Source organism: Carassius carassius, chromosome 8 (genome assembly GCF_963082965.1).
Source record: "Carassius carassius chromosome 8, fCarCar2.1, whole genome shotgun sequence".
Taxonomy (NCBI): Eukaryota; Metazoa; Chordata; class Actinopteri; order Cypriniformes; family Cyprinidae; genus Carassius; species Carassius carassius.
Window position 1 is genome coordinate 36,228,925 of NC_081762.1, and position 27,556 is coordinate 36,256,480.

The 27,556-nt window shown below is 46.1% G+C and overlaps 11 non-coding genes across 11 annotated transcripts; 8 read left to right on the top strand and 3 right to left on the bottom strand.

Annotated features, from left to right (window-relative positions):
- Window positions 1-7,124: 7,124 nt before the first annotated feature.
- Window positions 7,125-7,196, bottom strand: trnad-guc (transfer RNA aspartic acid (anticodon GUC)). Its single transcript has one exon. It is a non-coding gene; the product is annotated as a tRNA-Asp (tRNA).
- A 4,366-nt stretch (window positions 7,197-11,562) lies between these two features.
- On the top strand, window positions 11,563-11,677 carry LOC132145872 (U5 spliceosomal RNA). Its single transcript, XR_009434633.1, has one exon. It is a non-coding gene; the product is annotated as a U5 spliceosomal RNA (small nuclear RNA).
- A 289-nt stretch (window positions 11,678-11,966) lies between these two features.
- trnag-ucc (transfer RNA glycine (anticodon UCC)) lies at window positions 11,967-12,038 on the top strand. Its single transcript has one exon. It is a non-coding gene; the product is annotated as a tRNA-Gly (tRNA).
- A 3,301-nt stretch (window positions 12,039-15,339) lies between these two features.
- On the bottom strand, window positions 15,340-15,411 carry trnad-guc (transfer RNA aspartic acid (anticodon GUC)). Its single transcript has one exon. It is a non-coding gene; the product is annotated as a tRNA-Asp (tRNA).
- Window positions 15,412-19,724: 4,313 nt separating this feature from the next.
- Window positions 19,725-19,839, top strand: LOC132145828 (U5 spliceosomal RNA). The gene has a single exon (XR_009434592.1). It is a non-coding gene; the product is annotated as a U5 spliceosomal RNA (small nuclear RNA).
- Window positions 19,840-21,081: 1,242 nt separating this feature from the next.
- LOC132145829 (U5 spliceosomal RNA) lies at window positions 21,082-21,196 on the top strand. The gene has a single exon (XR_009434593.1). It is a non-coding gene; the product is annotated as a U5 spliceosomal RNA (small nuclear RNA).
- A 294-nt stretch (window positions 21,197-21,490) lies between these two features.
- trnag-ucc (transfer RNA glycine (anticodon UCC)) lies at window positions 21,491-21,562 on the top strand. The gene has a single exon. It is a non-coding gene; the product is annotated as a tRNA-Gly (tRNA).
- Window positions 21,563-22,947: 1,385 nt separating this feature from the next.
- Window positions 22,948-23,019, top strand: trnag-ucc (transfer RNA glycine (anticodon UCC)). The gene has a single exon. It is a non-coding gene; the product is annotated as a tRNA-Gly (tRNA).
- A 3,176-nt stretch (window positions 23,020-26,195) lies between these two features.
- On the bottom strand, window positions 26,196-26,267 carry trnad-guc (transfer RNA aspartic acid (anticodon GUC)). The gene has a single exon. It is a non-coding gene; the product is annotated as a tRNA-Asp (tRNA).
- Window positions 26,268-26,973: 706 nt separating this feature from the next.
- On the top strand, window positions 26,974-27,088 carry LOC132145868 (U5 spliceosomal RNA). Its single transcript, XR_009434629.1, has one exon. It is a non-coding gene; the product is annotated as a U5 spliceosomal RNA (small nuclear RNA).
- Window positions 27,089-27,381: 293 nt separating this feature from the next.
- Window positions 27,382-27,453, top strand: trnag-ucc (transfer RNA glycine (anticodon UCC)). The gene has a single exon. It is a non-coding gene; the product is annotated as a tRNA-Gly (tRNA).
- Window positions 27,454-27,556: the final 103 nt, after the last annotated feature.

The window sequence follows — 27,556 nt, forward strand, 5'->3', positions numbered from 1 at the left end:
ATGTATTTTTCTTTCTCCTTTATGTACTTAGGGACTGCTGTGCCGCTTTCAGAGTGATGGACCCAGGACCTTATGAGCACCAGCAGTGGGAAGCCTGGAGGACCACAGAAGCTATTGTGGCAGAGGTTACATCAGGAAACCTCAAGAATTTACATGCCGCTTGCAGGAAGTTCAACGAGGACATGGTTGTTAAACTGGACTTGTTTCACTGTATGCGGCGGTTCACCAGGGAGTGTGTTTCGGAGCACCATCCTCTGTATGGCTCCTTCTGCCAGTTCCTCTCTTCTGCCTTCTCTGTAGTTGATCAGAGTGACCTGGAGAAACTGAAGAACGCATACAGATTCTGTGGTATCGAGCCTGCTAATCCCACCAAGCTGCACATCAGAGAGCACTGCAGGACAAAAGTGCCACATCCCAGAGAGCTGGTTCAAAGGGTGGAAGAAGTGTTACACCATTTCTATCTGGCAAAGGATCCCAACAACATCTTCCTTTTCAAACCCTCAATGTTAAAATTATGGTGGATTCAGCGTATCCACATCCTTAGAGGCTGCCTGAGTGATCCTGAGGTGGAGGAAGGAATCCTCTACAGATATGGTGGAACCCTACAGCTGAATCATGTCAAGGGTGATGGAGCTGCTGTGCCGATTTGGATCCCTGTGAGAGGCACTTCACAGCAGGAGGGGTTTCATTTCCACCAGGCTCAGTGGGTAACAGGCAATCGTGTCTCTCCTGAGTTGTTCCAAGCACAGGGTATGACTGGTGTGGCACGCTGGAATTATCAGCGGCTGGTGGACCTGAAGCAGCCTGGGGTTGTCTTACCTGGAGTGTTTGACCCTGTTTTGATGATGGAGTTAAACAGGGCATCTATAAGAGTGACAGGGCAACCCAAATATCCAGCCTTGCACATCTCCAGCAGGGACACAGGAGAGAGGTTTGGCCTGCAATACGTGGAGCCAGGTTGTCGACCTGTGCCTCTTGACTTTGACAAGCACAAAAGCAGGAAGACAGACCTAGGAGATGTGGAGATGCAAGAGGAGTCTTCATCTGGCGTTCCGTTTCCATTCCCATCTCAGGTAAGCCTTTAAAAAAATTGATAACAGTTTTTTTTTTATAACAATAATACATTTATAATTCTCACTTGCATATTGCACTCATTTTTTTAGGAATGCTTAAAGGATACCTCTTCTGCCGAGACCCCTCTTGCTGCAGAACCAGAGGCTACCTCACAGCCTGTCATTTTTCACCAGTTTCCTACACCAAGTGCTGTGACAGTGAAGGAACAAACATCTGAGGAGTGTCTTTTATTTGGAGGTAACTATATAATACATACAGGCGTCAATGTGTGTAATCTGTCTGCCTCATCTATGGACACAAAAAACAAATACTTAAATTAGTAATTTTGTGAATCTCTTTTAGAACTCCCAAGCACATCACCACTGCCTGTAGCTGCTTCTCCCTCTGCTGCTCGCACTGGACCTATTAAGACCGGTGGCCGAGTTTTTGTGTTGGACCATAACAGATGGACGGATCCAATGAGAAATGCAATTGATGGTTTGCTGGCCAAGCATCATGGGAGCAAGGATCTCCTTACAAAGGTGGATGCTGAATATGCTGCTATGGTACAGAGTGCCTGTACTGACCCCAACAGCCTTCTGCATTCCACCACAAAGCAGCACATAAGCAGGTACATAAAACACCTTGCTAAAAAAAAGAACACTAATGCTTCTCTCAACACCAGCCCAGAAAAGCTCTTGGAGACACAGCATTTATGGCAGCGTCTTCACTCAGGCAGTGAAACAATCAGAGTCCCAGTGACAGTACTGCCACCTGCCCCAGTCAATCCACCTGCAAAGGCTGTTCCTGAGGCTGTCCCTCTGGACCAGACAGCATTCGAGAAGATGGTGAAGGACATCATAGAGAAGCAGCAGGCAGTTCAGCAGCAACAACAATTGCAGGCGCTGCAAAAAAAGCAAACCAGATCCTGTTTAGCCTGTGGCCAGCCTAAGTCTCGATACATGGGTGATGGCTCCTCAATACATTTCTTCTATCAAGGTAGTGATGTTAAATACTTCTACTGCTCCAAGAAAGTATTTGACACATATTCAGCAGAGGGCCTGACCAACCCCAGAATGCCTTTTGAAGACTTTGCAGAGACTCCTTTTTTTCAGTGGGAACTGGAGGCCTCTAAGCAGAGAGGGGCAGAAAGGAAGAGGGTCACTGATGAGAGAAGCAAGCGGAAGTCAGCAGTAGAGCATCCTACTGGTCGTCTGTGCAGATTCTGCCACCTGCCACTGAAACAAGGACCCAACAGTCCTCATATTCACACTGGTTTACCTGGAGTGGCAGGCAAATACATTTACTGTCCTGCTAAAGTGTTTTCTCTTTACCAGGCTCAGGGAATGAGTGCAGAAATGTCATGGAGAGACTTTCAGCAGTCTCCATTCTATGAGACTGAGAAGCAGAGGTGGATAAAGGAAAAGAAAAAATGACTTCACTGTGCTACAAAACAGTATTTGAGATCTGGGCATGTCATTTGACAAAGACATTTCTTGCACAAGGTTGTGTTTATATGTATATATATTTTGTTGCACTTGTAAAAAAAATTTATTAAAATTTGTTTGTTTTTTTAATTATTTCATTTATTTCCTTTTGTTCAATAAAATACCGAAATGATTATTTTATTCTATTGCATTGTATTTTAGTGGGGTTTTTATATTGTTGACTTGCATTGTTAATAACTGTTATAACTAAACTGTCTACATAATTATTTCATTTCTTGTTTTTTTCCCCCCCGTTATCCACAACTTTAGATTATATTATCATTATTGTTGTTATTGTTATTTAATCTATAATTGTAAATTATTTAATTTATTTCTGTTTTCTATTTCTGTTCATTAAAATACCAAAAGTAATATATTTTATTGTATTGCCTTGTATTTTAGTGTTTTTATTTTTATTTTATTGACTTGCATTATTTTATCTTGCCTCATAAACACTATATGTTAATAACTGTTGCTATTAAACTCTTTTTTAATTTAAAATATGTGTTTCTTGTATTTTCTCCCCCGTGTTATCCACAACTGTAGATTTTATTATTATTACTGTTGTTTAATCTGTAATTTTAAATTATTTATTCCCATTTGTGATCTTTAAAATACCTGAAACATTGGCCTTATTTGCATTGTTAGTGTTTTTTTTATAAGTAAATTTTATAGACTTGCGTTGTTATTATCTTGCTCAGATTTGAAAACACTAAATGTTAATCACTGTTACTATTAAATATACATAATTGTTCATAATTATTTAATTTAAAACACAATTTAATTGTTTTCCTGTGTTCTCTCTTTTTATTATTGTTGTTGTTTAATATATAATTATTTAATGTTTATTTATTTAACTATTAAATATTTTAGTAAGTACTGTACTTTAATAATTAAATTTTTCAGTTTTATATAATATATGTATTACTGACCTATAGATAAAAATTAGAAACTTACTTTTTTGCTGTTATTGGTTATATTTCATATATATATATATATATGGGTTTTCTGTACATAGTTATACAAATATAAAATGAATTTCTCTTTAAAAATAAAGGCCTGAAACATTACCAAATGTTCTTTTTTAATTATACTAATTGTTCTATATTAAAAATACCTATTCCCTATTATAATGTAAATATTTATTAAAATTTATTAAGATATATTTATTTAATCATTATATATTTTGGTTAGTTTTTCTTATCATTTTTATAATAAGTATATAAGTAATTACTTTACTATAAATAAAATGGAAAACTTACTTTTTTGTGAGTGTTAGTTATATTACATATATATGGGTTTTCTGTACACAGTTATACAAATATAAATAGATGTCTCTTTAAAAATAAAGGCCTGAAACATTATCAAAATATTCTTTTTAATAATTCACAATTTTCTATATTAAAAATAAATTTGTTTCTTAAGATCGTTGCACATTTTTTACATCCTACAAAACAACAATTATTACAATATTTATTTTATCTTTGTTCACAAAGTTCGTTTATTATATGTTAATCGTACCTACAGTGTATCTAGATGAAAAAACGAATACAAACTAATTTAATGGTATTTGTGGCCGAGACGGGATTCGAACCTCTAATTCTGTGTATTTTTTTCGTCCCGCCTCCCTGGAATTGCCTTCGTTCCTATTGGCTAGTCAGCGCTCTACACCTATGCGCGACTGGCCTTTGCGTGACAGGCGGAGATACTGTCCAGTATACTAACGAGGAGCTGTGCATTTTGCTGTTTCTCCCCAAACCGACGCTACTGCACCGACATAACTGGACAATGCATGGCTTTTTCTGACGCTGACACAGCCCAAGCACCGTCAAATTCCGGATGGACCCATCATTAGCTAAAGTCGCATAACATTTGGAACACTACCCGTTGCAGGGGTCATTGTTTGGACTTTTTTTAATTGCGCTTTAAACAAAAAAGGATTGTGTCAATGCCACTGAACAACATTAATTAGGAACACAGTGCGTCAATAAAGCAAAATGACAGTTAAAGGCATTTCGTCATTGAAATCGATGATGTCATCATTCAGCTGAGTTCAGTTTAAATAGTATCTGTGCAATAATTTGCAATCAAGTAAACGATATCGCTGTACATGAAGTGTCCCCAGCTATGCCTGCCAGAGGCGACAGAGGCAAGGAACCAAAACTCGATCAGTGAAAAAATGGAGAAAAAACCCGGTGAAAACCAGGCTCAGTCGGGGAGACAGTTCTCCTCTGGTCAGAAGAAACCAGCAAATCAGCTCCAGGCTGCAGAAAAGTCAGACTGTGCAGAAGAATCATCTGTTTCCTGTGGTCTTGTCCTGGTGGTCGTCTAAGACAAGGTCTTTACAGGGGATCTGTATCTGGGGCTCATCTAGTTGTCCCGGTCTCCGCTGTGTTTCAGGGCCATAGAGGTCCTTTCTAGGTGTTGATCCACCATCTTGTCTGGATACCGACTGGATCCGGGTGACTGAAGTGGCCCACTGATCTGGATACAGAATGGATCTGGTGGCTACGGTGACCTCGGAATAAGGGATTTCTTTAAAAGACTCTTTTATTCATATAAGATTTTCTCCAACTTTTCAGATGGAGGCATTAGAAAGAGATTGCCTTGATTGGGATTGTGGTTATCGGTGGACCGAGGACAGAGCTACATCAAAATGCAATAGCAGAATCAATTTGGCCGTCCGCCAACACGCTGCAGGAAGGCGTGCCACTGGTCATCCTCTGTATTTGCACTCTCTGCGTTTGCGCTGTCAGCACTTAGTGTTTATTTAGCTGGCATGGGAAGGCAGCACTTTCTTGTACGTGACGGGATGCAAACTCTGGAAGGCTCTCTTTAGTGACGGGTCCAAACAAAGATCTCATCAGCTCCTCTTGCCCTATCGGCGACTCGTGCACTTCGAGCCTTCTTAACGACGGCGCAAGTGGCTGACTGCTGACTGCGTTGGTGGTATAGTGGTGAGCATAGCTGCCTTCCAAGCTGTTGACCCGGTTTCGATTCCCGGCCAACGCATGTCCTTTGGCTCGGGCTGATGTCGAAGCGGAACTCCTTCTGTGACCTGTGGCTCCTCCCAAAACATTTGGATGGATCGTTCGGAAGCCAAAAAGAACTAGCTCTCCCCGTCGGGGAATCAAACCCCGGTCTTCGGCGTGACAGGCGGAGATACTGTCCACTATACTAACGTGGAGCTGCGCATGTTGCTGTTTCTCCCCCAACCAACGCTACTGCACCGACATAACTGAACAATGCATGGCTTTTTCTGACGCTGACACAGCCCTAGCACCGCCAAATTCTGGATGGACCCATAATTAGCTAAAGTCGCATAACATTTGGAACACTACCCGTTGCAGGGGTCATTGTTTGGACTCTTTTTTTTTTTTTTTTTAATTGCGCTTTAAACAAAAAGGATTGTGTCAATGCAACTGAACAACATTAATTAGGAACACAGTGCGTCAATAAAGCAAAATGACAGTTAAAGGCATTTCGTCATTGAAATCGATGATGTCATCATTCAGCTAAGTTCAGTTTAAATAGTATCTGTGCAATAATTTGCAATCAAGTCAACGATATCGCTGTACATGAAGTGTCCCCAGCTATGCCTGCCAGAGGCGACAGAGGCAAGGAACCAAAACTCGATCGGTGAAAAAATGGAGAAAAAACCCGGTGAGAAACCAGGCTCAGTCGGGGAGACAGTTCTCCTCTGGTCAGAAGAAACCAGCAAATCAGCTCCAGGCTGCAGAAAAGTCAGACTGTGCAGAAGAATCATCTGTTTCCTGTGGTCTTGTCCTGGTGGTCGTCTAAGACAGGGTCTTTACAGGGGATCTCTATCTGGGGCTCATCTAGTTGTTCCGGTCTCCGCTGTGTTTCAGGGCCATAGAGGTCCTTTCTAGGTGTTGATCCACCATCTTGTCTGGATACTGACTGGATCCGGGTGACTGAAGCGGCCCACTGATCTGGATACAGAATGGATCTGGTGGCTACGGTGACCTCGGAATAAGGGATTTCTTTAAAAGACTCTTTTATTCATATAAGATTTTCTCCAACTTTTCAGATGGAGGCATGAGAAAGAGATTGCCTTGATTGGGCTTGTGGTTATTGGTGGACCGAGGACAGAGCTACATCAAAATGCAATAGCAGAATCAATTTGGCCGTCCGTCAACACGCTGCAGGAGGGCGTGCCACTGGTCATCGTCTGTATTTGCACTCTCTGCGTTTGCGCTGTCAGCACTTAGTGTTTGTTTAGCTGGCATGGGAAGTCAGCACTTTCTTGTACGTGACGGGATGCAAACTCTGGAAGGCTCTCTTTAGTGACGGGTCCAAACAAAGATCTCATCAGCTCCTCTAGCCCTATCGGCGACTCGTGCACTTCGAGCCTTCTTAACGACGGCGCAAGTGGCTGACTGCTGACTGTGTCGGTGATATAGTGGTGAGCATAGCTGCCTTCCAAGCAGTTGACCCGGGTTCGATTCCCGGCCAACGCATGTCCTTTGGCTCGGGCTGATGTCGAAGCAGAACTCCTTCTGTGACCTGTGGCTCCTCCCAAAACTTTTGGATGGATCGTTCGGAAGCCGAAAAGAGCTAGCTCTCCCCGTCGGGGAATCGAACCCCGGTCTTCCGCGTGACAGGCGGAGATACTGTCCATTATACTAACGAGGAGCTTTGCATATTGCTGTTTCTCCTCAAACTGACGCTACTGCACCGACATAACTGAACAATGCATGGCTTTTTCTGACGCTGACACAGCCCTAGCACCGTCAAATTCCAAATGGACCCATCATTAGCTAAAGTCGCATAACATTTGGAACACTACCCGTTGCAGGGGTCATTGTTTGGACTCTTTTTTTTTTTTTTTTTTTAAATTGCGCTTTAAACAAAAAGGATTGTGTCAATGCAACTGAACAACATTAATTAGGAACACAGTGCGTCAATAAAGCAAAATGACAGTTAAAGGCATTTCGTCATTGAAATTGATGATGTCATCATTCAGCTAAGTTCAGTTTAAATAGTATCTGTGCAATAATTTGCAATCAAGTCAACGATATCGCTGTACATGAAGTGTCCCCAGCTATGCCTGCCAGAGGCGACAGACGCAAGGAACCAAAACTCGATCGGTGAAAAAATGGAGAAAAAACCCGGTGAGAAACCAGGCTCAGTTTTGGAGACAGTTCTCCTCTGGTCAGAAGAAACCATCAAATCAGCTCCAGGCTGCAGAAAAGTCAGACTGTGCAGAAGAATCATCTGTTTCCTGTGGTCTTGTCCTGGTGGTCGTCTAAGACAAGGTCTTTACAGGGGATCTGTATCTGGGGCTCTTCTAGTTGTTCCGGTCTCCGCTGTGTTTCAGGACCATAGAGGTCCTTTCTAGGTGTTGATCCACCATCTTGTCTGGATACTGACTGGATCCGGGTGACTGAAGCGGCCCACTGATCTGGATACAGAATGGATCTTGTGGCTACGGTGACCTCGGAATAAGGGATTTCTTTAAAAGACTCTTTTATTCATATAAGATTTTCTCCAACTTTTCAGATGGAGGCATGAGAAAGAGATTGCCTTGATTGGGCTTGTGGTTATTGGTGGACCGAGGACAGAGCTACATCAAAATGCAATAGCAGAATCAATTTGGCCGTCCGCCGACACGCTGCAGGAGGGCGTGCCACTGGTCATCGTCTGTATTTGCACTCTCTGCGTTTGCGCTGACAGCACTTAGTGTTTATTTAGCTGGCATGGGAACGCAGCACTTTCTTGTACGTGACGGGATGCAAACTCTGGAAGGCTCTCTTTAGTGACGGGTCCAAACAAAGATCTCATCAGCTCCTCTAGCCCTATCGGCGACTCGTGCACTTCGAGCCTTCTTAACGACGGCGCAAGTGGCTGACTGCGTTGGTGGTATAGTGGTGAGCATAGCTGCCTTCCAAGCAGTTGACCCGGGTTCTATTCCCGGCCAACGCATGTCCTTTGGCTCGGGCTGATGTCGAAGCAGAACTCCTTCTGTGACCTGTGGCTCCTCCCAAAACTTTTGGATGGATCGTTCAGAAGCCGAAAAGAGCTAGCTCTCCCTGTCGGGGAATCGAACCCCGGTCTTCCGTGTGACAGGCGGAGATACTGTCCACTATACTAATGAGGAGCTGCGCATGTTGCTGTTTCTCCCCCTACCGACGCTACTGCACCGACATAACTGAACAATGCATGGCTTTTTCTGACGCTGACACAGCCCTAGCACCATCAAATTCCGGATGGACCCATCATTAGCTAAAGTGGCATTACATTTGGAACACTACCCGTTGCAGGGGTCATTGTTTGGACTCTTTTTTTTTTTTTTTTTTTTTTTAAATTGCGCTTTAAACAAAAAGGATTGTGTCAATGCAACTGAACAACATTAATTAGGAACACAGTGCGTCAATAAAGCAAAATGACAGTTAAAGGCATTTCGTCATTGAAATTGATGATGTCATCATTCAGCTAAGTTCAGTTTAAATAGTATCTGTGCAATAATTTGCAATCAAGGCAACGATATCGCTGTACTTGAAGTGTCCTTAGCTATGCCTGCCAGAGGCGACAGAGGCAAGGAACCAAAACTCGATCAGTGAAAAAATGGAGAAAAAACCCGGTGAGAAACCAGGCACAGTCGGGGAGACAGTTCTCCTCTGGTCAGAAGAAACCAGCAAATCAGCTCCAGGCTGCAGAAAAGTCAGACTGTGCAGAAGAATCATCTGTTTCCTGTGGTCTTGTCCTGGTGGTCGTCTGAGACAAGGTCTTTAATCATTTTTCTTTACAGGGGATCTGTATCTGGGGCTCATCTAGTTGTCCGATAGGGCTAGAGGTGTTTCAGGGCCATAGAGGTCCTTTCTAGGTGTTGATCAACCATCTTGTCTGGATACTGACTGGATCCGGGTGACTGAAGCGGCCCACTGATCTGTATACAGACTGGATCTGGTGGCTACGGTGACCTCGGAATAAGGGATTTCTTTAAAATACTCTTTTATTCATATAAGATTTTCTCCAACTTTTCAGATGGAGGCATGAGAAAGAGATTGCCTTGATTTTGGCCCTCTCCCCCACACCTGCAATACAGATCAGCGAGGATGCGGTGCGCCAGGTCTTCCGGAAGCAGAAAAGGAAAAAAGCACCAGGCCCAGATTGTGTTACACCAGCCTGTCTGAAATCCTGTGCTGACCAGCTGGCCCCCATCTTCACAAAGATCTTCAACAGATCACTGGAGCTGTGCGAAGTCCCTTCATGCTTCAAACGCTCCACCATCATCCCCATCCCAAAGAAACCCAAAATTACAGGACTAAATGACTACAGGCCTGTGGCTTTAACATCCGTAGTCATGAAGTCATTTGAAAAACTGGTGCTGGCCCACCTGAAAGACATCACTGGACCCTTGCTAGATCCTCTTCAGTTTGCCTACAGAGCAAACAGGTCTGTGGACGATGCAGTAAACATCGGACTGCATTATGTTCTGCAACACCTAGACAGATCGGGAACCTATGTGAGGATCCTGTTTGTGGACTTCAGCTCGGCCTTTAACACGATCATCCCAAACCTCCTCTTGCCCAAACTAACTCAGCTCTCCGTGCCCACCTCTGTCTGTCAGTGGCTCAACAGCTTCCTGACAGACAGGCAGCAGCTAGTGAGGCTGGGAAAATACACATCCAGCACCCGTACAATCAGCACCGGAGCTCCCCAGGGCTGTGTTCTCTCCCCACTGCTCTTCTCCCTGTACACTAACGATTGCACATCTGAGGACCCCTCTGTCAAGCTCCTGAAGTTTGCAGATGACACCACACTCATCGGCCTCATTCAGGACGGTGACGAGTCTGCTTACAGACAGGAGGTTAAAGAGCTGGCTGTCTGGTGCAGTCTCAACAACCTGGAGCTTAACACGCTCAAAACAGTGGAGATGATCATGGACTTCAGGAGAAACCCCCCTGCACTCCCCCCACTCACCATCATGAACAGCACTGTGACTGCAGTGGAGTCATTCAGGTTCCTGGGCATCACTATCTCTCAGGACCTGAAGTGGGACATTCACATTGACTCCATTGTGAAAAAGGCCCAGCAGAGGTTGTACTTCCTTCGCCAGCTGAGGAAGTTTAACCTGCCACAGGATCTGCTGAAACAGTTCTACTCCACCATCATCGAATCCATCCTCTGCACTTCAGTAACTGTCTGGTTCAGCTCAGCTTCTAAATCTGACCTCAGAAGACTACAGAGGGTAGTCCGGACTGCTGAGCGAATCATCGGTTCAACTCTCCCATCTATTCAAGAACTGTACTTATCCAGAGTGAGCAAAAGGGCTGTTAAAATCACTCTGGACCCCTCACATCCAGCACACTCCCTCTTTGAACTGTTGCCATCTGGTCGACGCTACAGAGCACTGAGCGCCAGAACGACCAGACACAGGAACAGTTTCTTCCCTCAGGCAATCCATCTTATGAACAGCTGATAATAACTGTGGGACACACTACACTAATTATATTTATATACACTACACTTTTTATCCAACACACATACTTAGCGTACACGTAAATCTTTTGCACATAATTTACATGTACATACAAGGAACACACTACACTACTTATATTTATATTTATATACACATACACTTATTTATCCAACACACATACTTATTGTACAGTTTTTCCACATAATATACATGTACATACATAAATGCTCATTTTAATATACCTGCCATACATTGTCAATTTGTATATTGTCAATCATTACCCACCTATTTGTATTTTTTTGTATTTTTTATTCCTTATTGTGTTTTTTGTTCTGTCGCTGTTATGTTGCACTGCGGAGCTCTGTCACGAAAACAAATTCCTCGTATGTGTGAACATACCTGGTAATAAAGCTCATAAAAGCTTGTGGTTATTGGTGGACCGAGGGGACTTTTGTGAGTTTTACTCCTCCCTTTTGGGGGGGGGGGCTGACGAAACGCATGTGGGCAGGCGTCGTCACCCTTGATGACCCTTGGCGAGCGTAGTGGTTTACCAGAGGCCCGAGGGGTCGTAGACTCAGCTCGAGTTTTTCTTCATTGTCGCATAAATCTTTCGCCTTTTACTAAAGATTTCCGTGGAGGGGAACTTTTGCGAGTGACCTGTATTTTTGGGTGCTCTGCTCACAGCAGAGCTACATCGAAATGTCAAGAGCAGAATCAATTTGGCCGTCCACCAACATGCTGCAGGAGGGCGTGCCACTGGTCATCGTCTGTATTTGCACTCTCTGCGTTTGCGCTGTCAGCACTTAGTGTTTATTTAGCTGGCGTGGGAAGGCAGCACTTTCTTGTACGTGACGGGATGCAAATTCTGGAAGGCTCTCGTGACGGGTCCAAACAAAGATCTCATCAGCTCCTCTAGCCCTATCGGCGACTCGTGCACTTCGAGCCTTCTTAGCGACGGCGCAAGTGGCTGACTGCTGACTGCGTTGGTGGTATAGTGGTGAGCATAGCTGCCTTCCAAGCAGTTGACCCGGGTTCGATTCCCGGCCAACGCATGTCCTTTGGCTCGGGCTGATGTCGAAGTAGAACTCCTTCTGTGACCTGTGGCTCCTCCCAAAACTTTTGGATGGATCATTCGGAAGCCGAAAAGAGCTAGCTCTCCCCGTCGGGGAATCGAACCCCGGTCTTCCGCGTGACAGGTGGAGATACTGTCCACTATACTAACGAGGAGTTGCGCAGGCTGCCGTTTCTCCCCCAACCGACGCTACTGCACCGACATAACTGAACAATGCATGGCTTTTTCTGATGCTGACACAGCCCTAGCACCGTCAAATTCCGGATGGACCCATCATTAGCTAAAGTCGCATAACATTTGGAACACTACCCGTTGCAGGTGTCATTGTTTGGACTCTTTTTTTTTTTTTTTAAATTGCGCTTTAAACAAAAAGGATTGTGTCAATGCAACTGAACAACATTAATTAGGAACACAGTGCGTCAATAAAGCAAAATGACAGTTAAAGGCATTTCGTCATTGAAATCGGTGATGTCATCATTCAGCTAAGTTCAGTTTAAATAGTATCTGTGCAATAATTTGCAATCAAGTCAACGATATCGCTGTACATGAAGTGTCCCCAGCTATGCCTGCCAGAGGCGACAGAGGCAAGGAACCAAAACTCGATCGGTGAAAAAATGGAGAAAAAACCCGGTGAGAAACCAATGCTCAGTCGGGGAGACAGTTCTCCTGACTGACTGGATCCGGGTGACTGAAGCGGCCCACTGATCTGGATACAGACTGGATCTGGTGGCTACGGTGACCTCGGAATAAGGGATTTCTTTAAAAGACTCTTTTATTCATATAAGATTTTCTCCAACTATTCAGATGGAGGCATGAGAAAGAGATTGCCTTGATTGGGCTTGTGGTTATTGGTGGACCGAGGGGACTTTTGTGAGTTTTACTCCTCCCTTTTGGAGTGGGGGGGCTCAGTCGGGGAGACAGTTCTCCTCTGGTCAGAAGAAACCAGCAAATCAGCTCCAGGCTGCAGAAAATTCAGACTGTGCAGAAGAATCATCTGTTTCCTGTGGTCTTGTCCTGGTGGTCGTCTGAGACAAGGTCTTTACAGGGGATCTGTATCTGGGGCTCATCTAGTTTTCCCGGTCTCCGCTGTGTTTCAGGGCCATAGAGGTCCTTTCTAGGTGTTGATCAACCATCTTGTCTGGATACTGACTGGATCCGGGTGACTGAAGCGGCCCACTGATCTGGATACAGACTGGATCTGGTGGCTACGGTGACCTCGGAATAAGGGATTTCTTTAAAAGACTCTTTTATTCATATAAGATTTTCTCCAACTTTTCAGATGGAGGCATTAGAAAGAGATTGCCTTGATTGGGATTGTGGTTATCGGTGGACCGAGGACAGAGCTACATCAAAATGCAATAGCAGAATCAATTTGGCCGTCCGCCAACACGCTGCAGGAAGGCGTGCCACTGGTCATCCTCTGTATTTGCACTCTCTGCGTTTGCGCTGTCAGCACTTAGTGTTTATTTAGCTGGCATGGGAAGGCAGCACTTTCTTGTACGTGACGGGATGCAAACTCTGGAAGGCTCTCTTTAGTGACGGGTCCAAACAAAGATCTCATCAGCTCCTCTTGCCCTATCGGCGACTCGTGCACTTCGAGCCTTCTTAACGACGGCGCAAGTGGCTGACTGCTGACTGCGTTGGTGGTATAGTGGTGAGCATAGCTGCCTTCCAAGCTGTTGACCCGGTTTCGATTCCCGGCCAACGCATGTCCTTTGGCTCGGGCTGATGTCGAAGCGGAACTCCTTCTGTGACCTGTGGCTCCTCCCAAAACTTTTGGATGGATCGTTCGGAAGCCAAAAAGAACTAGCTCTCCCCGTCGGGGAATCAAACCCCGGTCTTCGGCGTGACAGGCGGAGATACTGTCCACTATACTAACGTGGAGCTGCGCATGTTGCTGTTTCTCCCCCAACCAACGCTACTGCACCGACATAACTGAACAATGCATGGCTTTTTCTGACGCTGACACAGCCCTAGCACCGCCAAATTCTGGATGGACCCATAATTAGCTAAAGTCGCATAACATTTGGAACACTACCCGTTGCAGGGGTCATTGTTTGGACTCTTTTTTTTTTTTTTTTTAATTGCGCTTTAAACAAAAAGGATTGTGTCAATGCAACTGAACAACATTAATTAGGAACACAGTGCGTCAATAAAGCAAAATGACAGTTAAAGGCATTTCGTCATTGAAATCGATGATGTCATCATTCAGCTAAGTTCAGTTTAAATAGTATCTGTGCAATAATTTGCAATCAAGTCAACGATATCGCTGTACATGAAGTGTCCCCAGCTATGCCTGCCAGAGGCGACAGAGGCAAGGAACCAAAACTCGATCGGTGAAAAAATGGAGAAAAAACCCGGTGAGAAACCAGGCTCAGTCGGGGAGAGAGTTCTCCTCTGGTCAGAAGAAACCAGCAAATCAGCTCCAGGCTGCAGAAAAGTCAGACTGTGCAGAAGAATCATCTGTTTCCTGTGGTCTTGTCCTGGTGGTCGTCTAAGACAGGGTCTTTACAGGGGATCTCTATCTGGGGCTCATCTAGTTGTTCCGGTCTCCGCTGTGTTTCAGGGCCATAGAGGTCCTTTCTAGGTGTTGATCCACCATCTTGTCTGGATACTGACTGGATCCGGGTGACTGAAGCGGCCCACTGATCTGGATACAGAATGGATCTGGTGGCTACGGTGACCTCGGAATAAGGGATTTCTTTAAAAGACTCTTTTATTCATATAAGATTTTCTCCAACTTTTCAGATGGAGGCATGAGAAAGAGATTGCCTTGATTGGGCTTGTGGTTATTGGTGGACCGAGGACAGAGCTACATCAAAATGCAATAGCAGAATCAATTTGGCCGTCCGTCAACACGCTGCAGGAGGGCGTGCCACTGGTCATCGTCTGTATTTGCACTCTCTGCGTTTGCGCTGTCAGCACTTAGTGTTTGTTTAGCTGGCATGGGAAGTCAGCACTTTCTTGTACGTGACGGGATGCAAACTCTGGAAGGCTCTCTTTAGTGACGGGTCCAAACAAAGATCTCATCAGCTCCTCTAGCCCTATCGGCGACTCGTGCACTTCGAGCCTTCTTAACGACGGCGCAAGTGGCTGACTGCTGACTGTGTCGGTGATATAGTGGTGAGCATAGCTGCCTTCCAAGCAGTTGACCCGGGTTCGATTCCCGGCCAACGCATGTCCTTTGGCTCGGGCTGATGTCGAAGCAGAACTCCTTCTGTGACCTGTGGCTCCTCCCAAAACTTTTGGATGGATCGTTCGGAAGCCGAAAAGAGCTAGCTCTCCCCGTCGGGGAATCGAACCCCGGTCTTCCGCGTGACAGGCGGAGATACTGTCCATTATACTAACGAGGAGCTTTGCATTTTGCTGTTTCTCCTCAAACTGACGCTACTGCACCGACATAACTGAACAATGCATGGCTTTTTCTGACGCTGACACAGCCCTAGCACCGTCAAATTCCAAATGGACCCATCATTAGCTAAAGTCGCATAACATTTGGAACACTACCCGTTGCAGGGGTCATTGTTTGGACTCTTTTTTTTTTTTTTTTTTTAAATTGCGCTTTAAACAAAAAGGATTGTGTCAATGCAACTGAACAACATTAATTAGGAACACAGTGCGTCAATAAAGCAAAATGACAGTTAAAGGCATTTCGTCATTGAAATTGATGATGTCATCATTCAGCTAAGTTCAGTTTAAATAGTATCTGTGCAATAATTTGCAATCAAGTCAACGATATCGCTGTACATGAAGTGTCCCCAGCTATGCCTGCCAGAGGCGACAGACGCAAGGAACCAAAACTCGATCGGTGAAAAAATGGAGAAAAAACCCGGTGAGAAACCAGGCTCAGTTTTGGAGACAGTTCTCCTCTGGTCAGAAGAAACCATCAAATCAGCTCCAGGCTGCAGAAAAGTCAGACTGTGCAGAAGAATCATCTGTTTCCTGTGGTCTTGTCCTGGTGGTCGTCTAAGACAAGGTCTTTACAGGGGATCTGTATCTGGGGCTCTTCTAGTTGTTCCGGTCTCCGCTGTGTTTCAGGACCATAGAGGTCCTTTCTAGGTGTTGATCCACCATCTTGTCTGGATACTGACTGGATCCGGGTGACTGAAGCGGCCCACTGATCTGGATACAGAATGGATCTTGTGGCTACGGTGACCTCGGAATAAGGGATTTCTTTAAAAGACTCTTTTATTCATATAAGATTTTCTCCAACTTTTCAGATGGAGGCATGAGAAAGAGATTGCCTTGATTGGGCTTGTGGTTATTGGTGGACCGAGGACAGAGCTACATCAAAATGCAATAGCAGAATCAATTTGGCCGTCCGCCGACACGCTGCAGGAGGGCGTGCCACTGGTCATCGTCTGTATTTGCACTCTCTGCGTTTGCGCTGACAGCACTTAGTGTTTATTTAGCTGGCATGGGAACGCAGCACTTTCTTGTACGTGACGGGATGCAAACTCTGGAAGGCTCTCTTTAGTGACGGGTCCAAACAAAGATCTCATCAGCTCCTCTAGCCCTATCGGCGACTCGTGCACTTCGAGCCTTCTTAACGACGGCGCAAGTGGCTGACTGCTGACTGCGTTGGTGGTATAGTGGTGAGCATAGCTGCCTTCCAAGCAGTTGACCCGGGTTCTATTCCCGGCCAACGCATGTCCTTTGGCTCGGGCTGATGTCGAAGCAGAACTCCTTCTGTGACCTGTGGCTCCTCCCAAAACTTTTGGATGGATCGTTCAGAAGCCGAAAAGAGCTAGCTCTCCCTGTCGGGGAATCGAACCCCGGTCTTCCGCGTGACAGGCGGAGATACTGTCCACTATACTAATGAGGAGCTGCGCATGTTGCTGTTTCTCCCCCTACCGACGCTACTGCACCGACATAACTGAACAATGCATGGCTTTTTCTGACGCTGACACAGCCCTAGCACCATCAAATTCCGGATGGACCCATCATTAGCTAAAGTGGCATTACATTTGGAACACTACCCGTTGCAGGGGTCATTGTTTGGACTCTTTTTTTTTTTTTTTTTTTTTTTTTAAATTGCGCTTTAAACAAAAAGGATTGTGTCAATGCAACTGAACAACATTAATTAGGAACACAGTGCGTCAATAAAGCAAAATGACAGTTAAAGGCATTTCGTCATTGAAATTGATGATGTCATCATTCAGCTAAGTTCAGTTTAAATAGTATCTGTGCAATAATTTGCAATCAAGTCAACGATATCGCTGTACATGAAGTGTCCTTAGCTATGCCTGCCAGAGGCGACAGAGGCAAGGAACCAAAACTCGATCAGTGAAAAAATGGAGAAAAAACCCGGTGAGAAACCAGGCACAGTCGGGGAGACAGTTCTCCTCTGGTCAGAAGAAACCAGCAAATCAGCTCCAGGCTGCAGAAAAGTCAGACTGTGCAGAAGAATCATCTGTTTCCTGTGGTCTTGTCCTGGTGGTCGTCTGAGACAAGGTCTTTAATCATTTTTCTTTACAGGGGATCTGTATCTGGGGCTCATCTAGTTGTCCGATAGGGCTAGAGGTGTTTCAGGGCCATAGAGGTCCTTTCTAGGTGTTGATCAACCATCTTGTCTGGATACTGACTGGATCCGGGTGACTGAAGCGGCCCACTGATCTGTATACAGACTGGATCTGGTGGCTACGGTGACCTCGGAATAAGGGATTTCTTTAAAATACTCTTTTATTCATATAAGATTTTCTCCAACTTTTCAGATGGAGGCATGAGAAAGAGATTGCCTTGATTTTGGCCCTCTCCCCCACACCTGCAATACAGATCAGCGAGGATGCGGTGCGCCAGGTCTTCCGGAAGCAGAAAAGGAAAAAAGCACCAGGCCCAGATTGTGTTACACCAGCCTGTCTGAAATCCTGTGCTGACCAGCTGGCCCCCATCTTCACAAAGATCTTCAACAGATCACTGGAGCTGTGCGAAGTCCCTTCATGCTTCAAACGCTCCACCATCATCCCCATCCCAAAGAAACCCAAAATTACAGGACTAAATGACTACAGGCCTGTGGCTTTAACATCCGTAGTCATGAAGTCATTTGAAAAACTGGTGCTGGCCCACCTGAAAGACATCACTGGACCCTTGCTAGATCCTCTTCAGTTTGCCTACAGAGCAAACAGGTCTGTGGACGATGCAGTAAACATCGGACTGCATTATGTTCTGCAACACCTAGACAGATCGGGAACCTATGTGAGGATCCTGTTTGTGGACTTCAGCTCGGCCTTTAACACGATCATCCCAAACCTCCTCTTGCCCAAACTAACTCAGCTCTCCGTGCCCACCTCTGTCTGTCAGTGGCTCAACAGCTTCCTGACAGACAGGCAGCAGCTAGTGAGGCTGGGAAAATACACATCCAGCACCCGTACAATCAGCACCGGAGCTCCCCAGGGCTGTGTTCTCTCCCCACTGCTCTTCTCCCTGTACACTAACGATTGCACATCTGAGGACCCCTCTGTCAAGCTCCTGAAGTTTGCAGATGACACCACACTCATCGGCCTCATTCAGGACGGTGACGAGTCTGCTTACAGACAGGAGGTTAAAGAGCTGGCTGTCTGGTGCAGTCTCAACAACCTGGAGCTTAACACGCTCAAAACAGTGGAGATGATCATGGACTTCAGGAGAAACCCCCCTGCACTCCCCCCACTCACCATCATGAACAGCACTGTGACTGCAGTGGAGTCATTCAGGTTCCTGGGCATCACTATCTCTCAGGACCTGAAGTGGGACATTCACATTGACTCCATTGTGAAAAAGGCCCAGCAGAGGTTGTACTTCCTTCGCCAGCTGAGGAAGTTTAACCTGCCACAGGATCTGCTGAAACAGTTCTACTCCACCATCATCGAATCCATCCTCTGCACTTCAGTAACTGTCTGGTTCAGCTCAGCTTCTAAATCTGACCTCAGAAGACTACAGAGGGTAGTCCGGACTGCTGAGCGAATCATCGGTTCAACTCTCCCATCTATTCAAGAACTGTACTTATCCAGAGTGAGCAAAAGGGCTGTTAAAATCACTCTGGACCCCTCACATCCAGCACACTCCCTCTTTGAACTGTTGCCATCTGGTCGACGCTACAGAGCACTGAGCGCCAGAACGACCAGACACAGGAACAGTTTCTTCCCTCAGGCAATCCATCTTATGAACAGCTGATAATAACTGTGGGACACACTACACTAATTATATTTATATACACTACACTTTTTATCCAACACACATACTTATTGTACAGTTTTTCCACATAATATACATGTACATACATAAATGCTCATTTTAATATACCTGCCATACATTGTCAATTTGTATATTGTCAATCATTACCCACCTATTTGTATTTTTTTGTATTTTTTATTCCTTATTGTGTTTTTTGTTCTGTCGCTGTTATGTTGCACTGCGGAGCTCTGTCACGAAAACAAATTCCTCGTATGTGTGAACATACCTGGCAATAAAGCTCATTCTGATTCTGATTCTGATTCTGAAGAGATTGCCTTGATTTGGCTTGTGGTTATTGGTGGACCGAGGGGACTTTTGTGAGTTTTTCTCCTCCCTTTTGGAGTGTGGGGGGGGGGGGGGGGGGCTGACGAAACGCAAGTGGGCAGGCGTCGTCACCCTTGATGACCCTTGGCGAGCGTAGTGGTTTACCAGAGGCCCGAGGGGTCGTAGACTCAGCTCGAGTTTCTCTTCATTGTCGCATAAATCTTTCGCCTTTTACTAAAGATTTCCGTGGAGGGGAACTTTTGCGAGTGACCTGTATTTTTGGGTGCTCTGCTCACAGCAGAGCTACATCGAAATGTCAAGAGCAGAATCAATTTGGCCGTCCACCAACATGCTGCAGGAGGGCGTGCCACTGGTCATCGTCTGTATTTGCACTCTCTGCGTTTGCGCTGTCAGCACTTAGTGTTTATTTAGCTGGCGTGGGAAGGCAGCACTTTCTTGTACGTGACGGGATGCAAATTCTGGAAGGCTCTCGTGACGGGTCCAAACAAAGATCTCATCAGCTCCTCTAGCCCTATCGGCGACTCGTGCACTTCGAGCCTTCTTAGCGACGGCGCAAGTGGCTGACTGCTGACTGTGTTGGTGGTATAGTGGTGAGCATAGCTGCCTTCCAAGCAGTTGACCTGGGTTCGATTCCTGGCCAACGCATGTCCTTTGGCTCGGGCTGATGTCGAAGCAGAACTCCTTCTGTGACCTGTGGCTCCTCCCAAAACTTTTGGATGGATTGTTTGGAAGCCGAAAAGAGCTAGCTCTCCCCGTCGGGGTATTGAACCCCGGTCTTCCGCGTGACAGGCGGAGATACTGTCCACTATACTAACGATGAGCTGCACATGCTGCCGTTTCTCCCCCAACCGACGCTACTGCACCGACATAACTGAACAATGCATGGCTTTTTCTGACGCTGACACAGCCATAGCACCGTCAAATTCTGGATGGACCCATCATTAGCTAAAGTCGCAGTTCTCCTCTGGTCAGAAGAAACCAGCAAATCAGCTCCAGGCTGCAGAAAAGTCAGACTGTGCAGAAGAATCATCTGTTTCCTGTGGTCTTGTCCTGGTGGTCGTCTGAGACAAGGTCTTTACAGGGGATCTGTATCTGGGGCTCATCTAGTTGTCCGATAGGGCTAGAGGTGTTTCAGGGCCATAGAGGTCCTTTCTAGGTGTTGATCAACCATCTTGTCTGGATACTGACTGGATCCGGGTGACTGAAGCGGCCCACTGATCTGGATAGAGACTGGATCTGGTGGCTACGGTGACCTCGGAATAAGGGATTTCTTTAAAAGACTCTTTTATTCATATAAGATTTTCTCCAACTTTTCAGATGGAGGCATGAGAAAGAGATTGCCTTGATTGGGCTTGTGGTTATTGGTGGACCGAGGGGACTTTTGTGAGTTTTACTCCTCCCTTTTGGAGTGGGGGGGGGGGGGGGCTGACGAAACGCATGTGGGCAGGCGTCGTCACCCTTGATGACCCTTGGCGAGCGTAGTGGTTTACCAGAGGCAGCGCACAGGCCCGAGGGGTCGTAGACACAGCTCGAGTTTCTCTTCATTGTCGCATAAATCTTTCGCCTTTTACTAAAGATTTCCGTGGAGGGGAACTTTTGCGAGTGACCTGTATTTTTGGGTGCTCTGCTCACAGCAGAGCTACATCGAAAATGTCAAGAGCAGAATCAATTTGGCCGTCTGCTAACACGCTGCAGGAGGGCGTGCCACTGGTCATCGTCTGTATTTGCACTCTCTGCGTTTGCGCTGTCAGCACTTAGTGTTTATTTAGCTGGCATGGGAAGGCAGCACTTTCTTGTACGTGACGGGATGCAAATTCTGGAAGGCTCTCTTTAGTGACGGGTCCAAACAAAGATCTCATCAGCTCCTCTAGCCCTATCGGCGACTCGTGCACTTCGAGCCTTCTTAGCGACGGCGCAAGTGGCTGACTGCTGATTGCGTTGGTGGTATAGTGGTGAGCATAGCTGCCTTCCAAGCAGTTGACCCGGGTTCGATTCCCGGCCAATGCATGTCCTTTGGCTCGGGCTGATGTCGAAGCAGAACTCCTTCTGTGACCTGTGGCTCCTCCCAAAGCTTTTGGATGGATCATTCGGAAGCCGAAAAGAGCTAGCTCTCCCCGTCGGGGAAACGAACCCCAGTCTTCCGCGTGACAGGCGGAGAAACTGTCCACTATACTAACGAGGAGCTGCGCATGCTGCTGTTTCTCCCCCAACCGACTCTACTGCACCGACATAACTGAACAATGCATGGCTTTTTCTGACGCTGACACAGCCCTAGCACCGTCAAATTCCGGATGGACCCATCATTAGCTAAAGTCACATAACATTTGGAACACTACCCGTTGCAGGGGTCATTGTTTGGACTTTTTTTAATTGCGCTTTAAACAAAAAGGATTGTGTCAATGCAACTGAACAACATTAATTAGGAACACAGTGCGTCAATAAAGCAAAATGACAGTTAAAGGCATTTCGTCATTGAAATCGATGATGTCATCATTCAGCTAAGTTCAGTTTAAATAGTATCTGTGCAATAATTTGCAATCAAGTCAACGATATCGCTGTACATGAAGTGTCCCCAGATATGCCTGCCAGAGGCGACAGAGGCAAGGAACCAAAACTCGATCGGTGAAAAAATGGAGAAAAAACCCGGTGAGAAACCAGGCTCAGTCGGGGAGACAGTTCTCCTCTGGTCAGAAGAAACCAGCAAATCAGCTCCAGGCTGCAGAAAAGTCAGACTGTGCAGAAGAATCATCTGTTTCCTGTGGTCTTGTCCTGGTGGTCGTCTAAGACAAGGTCTTTACAGGGGATCTGTATCTGGGGCTCATCTAGTTGTCCCGGTCTCCGCTGTGTTTCAGGGCCATAGAGGTCCTTTCTAGGTGTTGATCCACCATCTTGTCTGGATACTGACTGGATCCGGGTGACTGAAGCGGCCCACTGATCTGGATACAGAATGGATCTGGTGGCTACGGTGACCTCGGAATAAGGGATTTCTTTAAAAGACTATTTTATTCATATAAGATTTTCTCCAACTTTTCAGATGGAGGCATGAGAAAGAGATTTCCTTGATTGGGCTTGTGGTTATTGGTGGAACGAGGACAGAGCTACATCAAAATGCAATAGCAGAATCAATTTGGCCGTCCGCCAACACGCTGCAGGAAGGCGTGCCACTGGTCATCGTCTGTATTTGCACTCTCTGCGTTTGCGCTGTCAGCACTTAGTGTTTATTTAACTGGCATGGGAAGGCAGCACTTTCTTGTACGTGACAGGATGCAAACTCTGGAAGGCTCTCTTTAGTGACGGGTCCAAACAAAGATCTCATCAGCTCCTCTAGCCCTATCGGCGACTCGTGCACTTCGAGCCTTCTTAACGACGGCGCAAGTGGCTGACTGCTGACTGCGTTGGTGGTATAGTGGTGAGCATAGCTGCCTTCCAAGCAGTTGACCCGGGTTCGATTCCCGGCCAACGCATGTCCTTTGGCTCGGGCTGATGTCGAAGCAGAACTCCTTCTGTGACCTGTGGCTCCTCCCAAAACTTTTGGATGGATTGTTCGGAAGCCGAAAAGAGCTAGCACTCCCCGTCGGAGAATCGAACCCAGGTCTTCCGCGTGACAGGTGGAGATACTGTCCACTATACTAACGAGGATCTGCGCATGTTGCTGTTTCTCCCCCAACTGACGCTACTGCACCGACATAACTGAACAATGCATGGCTTTTTCTGACGCTGACACAGCCCTAGCACCGTCAATTTCCGGATGGACCCATCATTAGCTAAAGTCGCATAACATTTGGAACACTACCCGTTGCAGGGGTCATTGTTTGGACTCTTTTTTTTTTTTTTTTTTTTTAATTGCGCTTTAAACAAAAAGGATTGTGTCAATGCAACTGAACAACATTAATTAGGAAAACAGTGCGTCAATAAAGCAAAATGACAGTTAAAGGCATTTCGTCATTGAAATCGATGATGTCATCATTCAGCTAAGTTCAGTTTAAATAGTATCTGTGCAATAATTTGCAATCAAGTCAACGATATCGCTGTACATGAAGTGTCCCCAGCTATGCCTGCCAGAGGCGACATAGGCAAGGAACCAAAACTCGATCGGTGAAAAAATGGAGAAAAAACCCGGTGAGAAACCAGGATCTGTCGAGGAGACAGTTCTCCTCTGGTCAGAAGAAACAAGCAAATCAGCTCCAGGCTGCAGAAAAGTCAGACTGTGCAGAAGAATCATCTGTTTCCTGTGGTCTTGTCCTGGTGGTCGTCTAAGACAAGGTCTTTACAGGGGATCTGTATCTGGGGCTCATCTAGTTGTCCCGGTCTCCGCTGTGTTCCAGGGCCATAGAGATCCTTTCTAGGTGTTGATCCACCATCTTGTCTGGATACTGACTGGATCCGGGTGACTGAAGCGGCCCACTGATCTGGATACAGAATGTATCTGGTGGCTACGGTGACCTCGGAATAAGGGATTTCTTTAAAAGACTCTTTTATTCATATAAGATTTTCTCCAACTTTTCAGATGGAGGCATGAGAAAGAGATTGCCTTGATTGGGCTTGTGGTTATTGGTGGACCGAGGGCAGAGCTACATCAAAATGCAATAGCAGAATCAATTTGGCCGTCCGCCTACAAGCTGCAGGAGGGCGTGCCACTGGTCATCATCTGTATTTGCACTCTCTGCGTTTGCGCTGTCAGCACTTAGTGTTTATTTAGCTGGCATGGGAAGGCAGCACTTTCTTGTACGTGACGGGATGCAAACTCTGGAAGGCTCTCTTTAGTGACGGGTCCAAACAAAGATCTCATCAGCTCCTCTAGCCCTATCGGCGACTCGTGCACTTCGAGCCTTCTTAGCGACGGTGCAAGTGGCTGACTGCTCACTGCGTTGGTGGTATAGTGGTGAGCATAGCTGCCTTCCAAGCAGTTGACCCGGGTTCGATTCCCAGCCAACGCATGTCCTTTGGCTCGGGCTGATGTCGAAGCAGAACTCCTTCTGTGACCTGTGGCTCCTCCCAAAACTTGTGGATGGATCGTTCGGAAGCCGAAAAGAGCTAGCTCTCCCCGTCGGTGAATCAAACCCCGGTCTTCCGCGTGTGTAGTGTATTTTCGTCGGCCATGGATCTGAGGAATCACACTGTCTCAGGGTTCTGTTTCCAGAAGAAAGATTTTATTCTCAAGAGAAAATAAAACCGAGAAAGCTCTGCAGAACAGTCTGTCGAGCCTGTGTCGGTTCTCTATTTTATACAATGCTTCTGAAGGCGTGCCCATGTTCAATACATTTCATACATATGGTTCTGTTTATCAACTCTTTTACCTTTCATGGCTGTCTCCAGCTTGCTTTTAGGATGTAGAATTTATTCTAAGTGAAACGAGGAGGCCTAATCATATATTTTGCCTTATGTCAAAATAGGGTGTTCAACTTTACTATATGCTGTATTTTGGTAATGTCTGCACCAAGGAGGTCTGATCATATATTTTGTCTAATGTCCAAATAGAGTGTGCAGATGCACCATATACTATCCCCGTGCACTCTCTGCACATTCCATTCTCAGGCAGGCCTCTACATACAGTCAAAAGCATGATTATAACAGTATAATAACTTCATACATAAATGGCTAGAGTCACATTGATTATGCCTGATTAGTTTACATATTGACCAATAAAAATCTTCCACATTCTCCCCTTTGAGACTTAATAAGTCTCACATTTGATTATTTTTATCCAGAGTGCTACTCCATAATCCAGTCATATTAGTTACACTACCTAGTGACTAAATAAGTCACATTGTATTATCACCAGTGACTAGATTATGAAATTCCACTCTGAGGGATTACTGGACCAAACATCTCTCTCCTAATTTGACAAGGAGGGAGTAAAAGATCCAGTCTCCCTAACCCCTCATTAAAGATAAAACAATGTTCAGCACTTCAGTAAATGCTCCTTCTGGAGCAGTATTATTTGGTATATAAATACAGCATTGTCCCCCAAACATAACACATACTTTTCATTCTTCTTCAGTTTCCAAACAATCTAGAGCTTTTCCATTTTGCTCTTTTCATTATATTTGTTGCATCCAATTGCTCTATATTTTCCCTTCAAATCTTCCTACATCCACATTTCCCTTCTCATAACCTTCAAATTATTCATCTGCCATTACTTGACATTATCTTTCTACTTTTTCTTTTCCATTTCTTGGCCCACATCTGCTCCCAATATTTTGATCTCCGTAGCAGTCCCATCACTATCTCATTCCATATTTGCACTCTCTGTGTTTGCGCTGTCAGCACTTAGTGTTTATTTAGCTGGCATGGGAAGGCAGCACTTTCTTGTACGTGACGGGATGCAAAGTCTGGAAGGCCCTCTTTAGTGACGGGTCCAAACAAAGATCTCCTCAGCTCCTCTAGCCCTATCGGCGACTCGTGCACTTCAAACCTTCTTAGCGACGGCACAAGTGGCTGACTGCTGACTGCTGACTGCTGACTGCGTTGGTGGTATAGTGGTGAGCATAGCTGCCTTCCAAGCAGTTGACCCGGGTTCGATTCCCGGCCAAAGCATGTCCTTTGGCTCGGGCTGATGTCGAATCAGAACTCCTTCTGTGACCTGTGGCTCCTCCCAAAACTTTTGGATGGATCATTCGGAAGCCGAAAAGAGCTAGCTCTCCCCGTCGGGGAATCGAACCCCGGTCTTCCGCATGACAGGCGGAGATACTGTCCACTATACTAACGAGGAGCTGCGCATGCTGCCGTTTCTCCCCCAACCGACGCTACTGCACCGACATAACTGAACAATGCATGGCTTTTTCTGACGGTGACACAGCCCTAGCACCGTCAAATTCCGGATGGACCCATCATTAGCTAAAGTCGCAGTTCTCCTCTGGTCAGAAGAAACCAGCAAATCAGCTCCAGGCTGCAGAAAAGTCAGACTGTGCAGAAGAATCATCTGTTTCCTGTGGTCTTGTCCTGGTGGTCGTCTGAGACAAGGTCTTTACAGGGGACCTGTATCTGGGGCTCATCTAGTTGTCCGATAGGGCTAGAGGTGTTTCAGGGCCATAGAGGTCCTTTCTAGGTGTTGATCAACCATCTTTTCTGGATACTGACTGGATCCGGGTGACTGAAGCGGCCCACTGATCTGGATACAGACTGGATCTGGTGGCTACGGTGACCTCGGAATAAGGGATTTCTTTAAAAGACTCTTTTATTCATATAAGATTTTCTCCAACTTTTCAGATGGAGGCATGAGAAAGAGATTGCCTTGATTGGGCTTGTGGTTATTGGTGGACCGAGGGGACTTTTGTGAGTTTTACTCCTCCCTTTTGGAGTGGGGGGGGGGGGGGGCTGACGAAACGCATGTGGGCAGGCGTGGTCACCCTTGATGACCCTTGGCGAGAGTAGTGGTTTACCAGAGGCAGCGCACAGGCCCGAGGGGTCATAGACACAGCTCGAGTTTCTTTTCATTGTCGCACAAATCTTTCGCCTTTTACTAAAGATTTCCGTGGAGGGGAACTTTTGCGAGTGACTTGTATTTTTGGGTGCTCTGCTCACAGCAGAGCTACTTCGAAATGTCAAGAGCAGAATCAATTTGGCCGTCTGCCAAAACGCTCCAGGAGGGCGTGCCACTGGTCATCGTCTGTATTTGCACTCTCTGCGTTTGCGCTGTCAGCACTTAGTGTTTATTTAGCTGGCATGAGAAGGCAGCACTTTCTTGTACGTGACGGGATGCAAATTCTGGAAGGCTCTCTTTAGTGACGGGTCCAAACAAAGATCTCATCAGCTCCTCTAGCCCTATCGGCGACTCGTGCACTTCGAGCCTTCTTAGCGACGGCGCAAGTGGCTGACTGCTGATTGCGTTGGTGGTATAGTGGTGAGCATAGCTGCCTTCCAAGCAGTTGACCCGGGTTCGATTCCCGGCCAATGCATGTCCTTTGGCTCGGGCTGATGTCGAAGCAGAACTCCTTCTGTGACCTGTGGCTCCTCCCAAAGCTTTTGGATGGATCATTCGGAAGCCGAAAAGAGCTAGCT